Source organism: Capsicum annuum, chromosome 5, assembly GCF_002878395.1.
Source record: "Capsicum annuum cultivar UCD-10X-F1 chromosome 5, UCD10Xv1.1, whole genome shotgun sequence".
NCBI lineage: Eukaryota > Viridiplantae > Streptophyta > Magnoliopsida > Solanales > Solanaceae > Capsicum > Capsicum annuum.
The window spans coordinates 170566115-170574182 of NC_061115.1; positions in this window are offsets into that span (position 1 = coordinate 170566115).

Sequence of the window (8068 nt, forward strand, 5' to 3'; positions counted from 1 at the left end):
CCATCTGCTCTTTATCTGTTCTTCATCTGCTTTGGATCCGCTCAAGTAGATCAAGAATAAGGTGGTAGTTTTATAATTTCCATCAAATGTAGAGTGGAGTTTAAAAGGAGGCTTTTAGCTCATCTTTCAAGACCTAGTTTTCATCTTTTTTGAAGAGAGCCTCCCTTTTAGCTCTCTTCTCTTTTAGCATCTATCTTTTCATCTTTTGAGAAATTTGTACTAAACTTGAATGAAAAATACATGGTAGTTATTTTCCTTTGAAGAATTATTGAAACCCCAAGTGTAGAATTACATTGTCTTTATTTCTCATGGATGAAGATAATGATAACTTTGGTATATTCTTATCCCTTTTATCTATGAGTAGCTAATTTCCACTCTTGGGGTTATGCTTGTTTAGGTAGTGGTAATTAATGGGTTTTAGCTAATTATTTTTCTAATTAGTTATTTGTGATGGGTGTTGCATTTATTTTAAGAATTAATTGAGATTTGGGGGTTGCAAAACTCCAACCACCCTAAAACCCATGTCATTCTTGAAAGAGAGGACATAGGTGAGGAATAAATGCAACCAATAACTTGATTCATTTCATTTAATGATATCTCTTAGACATAAGGATGTCAATTGGGGCAATAGATGTAGGAAATTATCACACTTGTGAGGTGTTCGAAAGAACCCATTTGCGAAATTTGGTGTTGTAATTGAAAGATTGACACCAATACATTGACATCTAGCCTGCTCGTGACTTTTAGCTAAAAATTAAATAAATGGCCAAATACCCATGCATGATCTCACACCTATAATTGCATAACCTCAAGGCTTATTCTCAATTGAATTCACTCTTAGCATTCTTCAACGTCAACCTAGTGCACTAAAATTGAAGTAGTTGTCATTTATAAACACATTCAAACTAAATCCCCCATTTTACATTTATGCTTGTTTTATTTACACTACGGGTCATCTTTTAGTAGACTATTAATACTCTTGAGTTTTGAATTTCATGTTTTCACTCCTTGTGGACTCAACCCTAACCTAAGTTGGGTTATTATATTGACAACGATCGCTTACACCTATTCAAAAGTGTAATTTGAGCTTTATAAATAAACACATTAATATATTCCAAAAAAGACACATATAAACCACAATATTTTGCGATCATTTTGCACATGCAAGTTTATCATTGCAAATCAAATTCAACACAACAATACGCATTGATCCTTCTTATCCACAGACATTATAACTTCTCAACTGGTATGAAATTCTCACATTTATTCTCAACCTTTAACCTACCCTTAGGGAGTACAAACGCTAACTTATTCAGTCTGTTGATAGGGTCAAATAAAAAAAAGTATCCTTTCAAGTCAGGCATCGACTGTGCTTTCAAGCCATGGATCAGGCAGCTTCTCCACGTTATCCACCTCTCTCAGTGTTGCTTCTGACTCTTACAAACTAACCTCTATTGCATAAATAACCTCACAAATTTCTGTAAGTTACAAAGTTATCTGCACCTAATTAGTATACTCAAGGATAAGACTAAACATATATAGACTTTTGTTCTCTTTGATAGGTTGGAATTTTCAATGTTGAGGCGGCAATGTCAATATTAGATGAGTTCCAAAAGTTCTACTGCTAGAGTGCCCAGGTTGCAATAAAAAAAAAACACAAAAGACAGGAAGCCATTTGATTATCCAAAGTGTGTGCGGAAGTTGACATTAGTGCCTCGGTATAATATTGTTAACATATACATAAATTGTACTTTTCCAAAGCATAACATATACTCAGTCATTTCAAGTACTAACTCACCATGGTTATAGGTGTAAGTTCCAAATTGATCTTACGGATGCGACTGGCTCGACGACAGCATTGATTTTTGGTACACGTGGTGAAAAAATCCTCTCTATAACAGCAGAGGATATATTCGACACAACATGTGTCAAGGTTAGAATTTATTTATGTCTGCCTTCAATTTTCTTGAATCAACCTTATCCCTGACGCATGCTTCATCTCTTACAACTGACTCCAATTTACAGCTGCAGCTCCTTCGTCTTGGCTATATCCATCAAATATTGTCCAATAAATTATTCAACATTAAACTGAAAAAGTCATCCTGGGTAAGCTCTAATGTTACTTGTACAAGCCTAACAATTGTATAGTTCACAGAAAAGAGCAGGTGCTACCGCTGACTATTGACTAGAGAATTGTTAAGAAGGTCAGGCTACTAGCCACGAGCGAGCAGGAAATGGAACCAACGATAGTTGAATCTGGATCTTCAAGTACAACACTAGCACTTGAACCACTCACACCAGCCAGAAAAAACTAAGAGGTTAGCTAACTTAAATTTATAGTAAAAAATTTCCATTTATTCCGCTAGAAACTTCAAAACACAGGACATGCATGTATTGACTTGACGTAAACACCGAATGTGAATATAAATTATTAAGTGTGACATTTTTTTTTCATGCATAGGTCCTAAATATAGTACTCACATTTTCCTCACATTTGTACCTACTTCCCAAATATAGATTGACTTGCCTCCTGCAACCATCCCACCACCCACGGAGTGTTAGAATTTATCTCTTCAAGTTTTGCATTGTCATTAGTATACAATAAGTGGAACTAAAAAATATATGTTTGTCAAGTTGGTTCCAAGATTAGACAACAACAACATCTAACATTCCCGCTGCATTTTCACAAAGACAATCGTAATAGTACCATCTTCAAAGTGGTAATAATAATACATTTCCTTTGTCAAATGTCAAATTTATACCCTTAGTAGTTACCCCAACCTTCACTTATATATAGTAGCAGCCTCTACCTATTTTTTGTCCATGTGAAAAAATAGTACACAGCACTAATCAAGAACCTTCATTTAACATTCAAGAACTCATTTGGATTCACACATAGTAAGATAGTTGATTAGAGAAAAAAGGGCTTGGTGATTTTTGCTACTTTAATGCTGTCATGTTTGTGATGGTTGAATATGAGTGGATTAAGGGAATTTAGAGAGGTGATTTGCCTCTCTGAATTTCCTTAATTATTCTTTTTTTCTTTGCAGAGGTGAGGTGAGGTGATCACTGTTTGTTTGGGAGGAAAAAGAAGAAACTTTTTTATATGGGAAGTGAAGAAACTGCTACAAAAGTAAAGGAAAAAATTGGTATGTTTGTCAAAGGCTCTATTCTGAGGTTGCTTCAATTTGCTTTACCTAGAGGTGCCTTTGGTTAATATTACCATAAGAGGGGAAAAATGATAACTTTCTCAAATTTTAGATACTTATAATCTTGTTTCCCTTTTCTCTCCTAATACTTTCTTACTTTTTGGTTTCTCTTTTTTTTTTGTTTGCTTTTTAGGCTAAAATTTTAGCCTTTAGTTGTTTAAGTTATTATCTAGCATATCTTTGTATGACTATATGTTCGTCTTGATGGAAATGCTTCTGAAACTTCTCTTTATGGGAAGTATGTGTATGAGTTCAGTGAACAAAGGGATAAAATTATCCTTCTTATTTGTGTTCTTTATGTGAAGGTGTGTTTTATGCTTTAATTTTATTGAACTTGTTGGGCATGTTTGCAACTTCATTCAATTCCAAAAGGATACTATTTGGAGTTTTGATTCTGAAATGAAAAAGTTTGTTTTCATTTGAACTTTTAGGACAGCAAAAAGAGTAGAACACCAAATGAATTTCTAAGATGCAATATGCTTTATCCACTGTGCCTATCAGAAAGGAAAAAAATGATATCAAAAGTGAAAAGAGTAAAATGTTGTTTCTTCATTATGAACTTAACTTTACTTTGGTATGCTCACAGGAACTATGGTCCTCTTTTTTGATAACTTTTGCATACTAGCAAAGGATAGAATTTATTTTTGGGCTCCAAATCGCTATCTTTTGACTCAATATAAAGTACGTTCAGCAGCTCTAGAAGCCATCACACTACTACAAATTTATCAGGAACGAAAAGTGTTGCTTGCAGTTAAGTTTCACCACATTACTTTGGTATATACATATCATTACAATTTTCTATTCATTTTCCTCTGGCTACTAATATTTACCTCTTCATATTAGGCATATCATAACTGTTTTTGAGAATGCAAAAGCATGACTGGATTCTTAGCTATCCCATCCTACCATTGTACATTTGGAATATGATTGTAAGGTAGCTGAAATGCAAGGACTGTAATATTTTTGGGTTGTATTGTAATTACTACTAGAATAATAGTCTGAAGCAATTTGACTGGATGCCGCACCAATGGTTACTGTAAATATTATTTAATATATGTATGTATGTCACCTTAAATGTAGTATTTTTATGCTTCTTTCCCATTACTTCATGATGCTCCATAACATGGCGTGACAAGCATTCAAAAATTACTAACAATGGCCTACAATTTAATACATAGCAAAATCATTTTTAAAGTAGAGTTAACTTTACATAAAAAAACTGCTGAAAGAACAAGCAACTCTTGCTGCCACACCACTTACCAAATTGTCTAATCTAGAGATTCCTAGCAATGATGATTTACTAGAGAGATTGACGAATAAAAATATTGTTGTTAGGCTGAAGATTCGACTACCGACAAGGTCACTTATCTATGTTATCATTACATATTTTTATTGGCTTTACACTCAAGAACAATATGAAAAGGAAGTTATGAGACCCATACTTTGATGAACCATACTTTAATGAAGTGACAACATATGGAGGTCATCAAACGTTTGGCTTACAAACCTGTACCGTCCCACCATGACCTTGCTTTCTAAGAAAGAAAAAAAGGGATGCCCAAGTTCCTGAATAGTACATCATTTTTGTTGTACTAACATGGCTGTATTGCTTAAACATATTAAAGAGTAAAGTACGGCCTCTACTCTATGTTGTAGTTAATATGTCGGTTTCATTCGACTTCCTAAAAGTCTAATGTGAATACATTAGTTGATTCTGTGGAAATTGCAAATTAACATGTTGGGCCCGTGCTCAGCACGGGCATCGGCAATCTAGTATATATATAAAAGAGAATTATAGGTATGCCTATGTGGCACCTCTCATTAGCTAGAATTCTTATTTATCTTTTTTTTTCCTCAAAATTTTGAGCTTTTTCTTATTTTTTTATATTATGTAATATGTTAGAAAATTCAAAAATTATCTCATTTATTAGACATGAAACTGTCACAATGAATTTATGTTAATTAAACATTCAGCCTATCATGCATGGTATTGACACCTATTCCTCTCCCTAATGTTACTTTCTTTTCAAATGCCTTTTATATTTGCAGAGAGTATTTTTTTAATAAATTTGATCATAACACTAATTTTTGAATTAAGATTAAAATTTTCTTCTAATATTATTTCTTAGTTGCAGATTTATGTTCCAAAATTTTGTGATTCTTACAGGCAATTCTCAAGGTAAGCAAATGTATTCTTTTCTAACCTTTTTTGTTCATATTTTATAAGAAAAAATTATTACATTCGTAAAATCTTAATAAAAATTTCTTTCTATATTTCTTAGTTGCAGATTTATGCTCTGAAATTTTGTGATTCTCACAAACAATTCTCAAGGTAAGCAAATGTATTCTTTTCTCATGTTTTTTGTTTATATTTTGCAAGAAAAACTTATTACACTTATAAAATCTTAATAAAAATTTCTTTTCTATATTGTGATGGAATAATTTAATATATTTTTTTATTTATATTTTGTAAGAAAAATTTATTACACTCATAAAATCTTAATAAAAAAATCTTTCTATATTTCTTAGTTGCAGATTTATGCTCCGAAATTTTATCATTCTCACAAGTAATTCTCAATGTAAGCAAATGTATTCTTTTCTCATGTTTTTTGTTTATATTTGTAAGAAAAAATTATTACACTCATAAAATCTTAATAAAAATTCTTTTTATATTGTGATTGAATAATTTAATGACTAAAGGAGCAAAAGGGTTACTTTTCAGAATATAAATCTTCCATGAAGAATTGATATTATGATTTTCTTCTAATATTGATTTTTGTCACAGATTTATGCTCAAAACTTATGTAATTCTCATAAGTAATTTTCAAGGTAAGCATATATATACATATATATTCTCTTTTTGTGTTTTTTGTTTAAAGATTGGGTTATTGAACAAGTAATTTACGTTTTAATAATATTTTAGAATATTAGAAATATAATAGGGTGAAATTAAGGAAATTGAAGAAAATATTATTAATTGATCGGAGTTTATTAAATTGATAATAGCTTCTCTTTTTTTTTTTCAAAATTATAACCATAGATAGAAATATGTTTTAATTTTTAATTAATATATATTAAGTTGTGATCATAAATATGGGACACGAAAAGATACGAACATATTTAAAATATTTCTGTAATTTTTTTCTCAATTCTATGGTAGAAAGATGCTACATAAGAAATGGTGCTAAATCAAAATAACTTTTAATTTTTTGGAGTAATTTAAAATTATGACTTATATATGATATTCAATAAGAATATAAATAAAGTATAGAAGATAAAAAGTTTTCTGTAATATATAATATAATGTTAGTTAATTTAAATGGTTATGAATAAATTATTGGTACTTTAATTTTTTTAATTTTAGATTTCATGATATATACGTATATTGGTAGGAATGGATAAACAAGAGTTATAAATCAAAAAATATATTTCACATTATAGTCCTATAGAGACATAGTAAAACTTTATTTTTATTTTTCTTCATTAAAGATTGCAAGTCTTTCTAAAAATGACCAGATTAGCCTTTTAAGTTATGATTTTGGTACTAATGATATTTATGCTTTGTGAAAATAGCTTTTTAGACTCGGTACAATTATTATGATTCTTGGTCATGTCTTTTGGATTGACCAATGCCCCAACAATATTCATGGAATTAATAAATTGAGTGTTTTGATCGTATCTCGACTATTTTGTGATTGTATTTATTGATGGCATCTTGATTTATTCTAAAAGTAAGGCAGACCATGTGAAACATTTGAGAATTGTGCTTCAGAGGTTGCGTGATGAGAAGTTGTATGCTAAGTTTTCTAAGTGTGAGTTTTGGTTGGATTATATCTCTTTCTTGGGTCATATGGTAACCAAGGATGGTATTATAATTGACCCAGACAAGATAGCAGCGATTTGTAGTTAGCCTAAACCTACTTATCCTGTCGAGATTCGGAGTTTCATTGGCTTGCCAGGTTATTATCAGAGTTTTGTAGAGTGTTTCTCATCTATTGTGACTCCTTGACCAAGTTGACTCAGAAAAATATGATTTTTCAATGGTCGGATGCGTGTGAGAAGAGCTTCCAATACTCAAAGAGTTGTTGGCTTCGGCTCCTAGCTTGACTTTGCCCAATGAGGATGTAGGTTTTATCGTGTTTTGTGATACTTTTAGTGTTGGTTTAGGTGCGGTATTGATGTAGGAGGGTAAGGTGATTGTTTGTACCTCTCGTCACCTGAAGCCTAATAAGAGAAATTACCTTACCTATGATTTGGAGTTGGCAAACATAGTGATTGTGTTGAAGCTATGGTGTCATTACTTGTATAGAGTTTCTTATGAGATCTTTTCAGACCATAGTAACCTACAGTTCTTATTTAGATAGTGAGATCTTAATATGAGACAGCGACGTTGGCTTAAGTTGCTTAAGGATTATGATCTCACTATTTTGTACCATTCGGGTAAGGCTAATGTAATTGCAAATGCCGTGAGCCGAAAGTCGACTAGTATGGGCAGTTTAGGTCATCTCTTGACTCAAGATTGTCCTTTAGACTTGGAGGTTCAGTACTTAACTAACCAAATGGATAGACTTGATATTTTAACACTTAGGCTTATTTTAGTCTTTGTTAACACTAGATCTTTCTTGACATGATAGATTTGAGATCATCAATTTAATGAAGATAGTTTGAGAGTGATTAGAGATAAGATGCTGAGTGGTAAAGCCAGGGCCATATCTTTTGATTCTGATAGAGTTTTGAGGATTGAAGGTCGAGTTTGTGTATCGAGAGTTAGTGGATGGGTGAGACTGATTTTGGAGGAGGCACTCTATTTTATATATTTTATCCATACAGGTGTTACCAAGATGTATCGTTATTTGAAG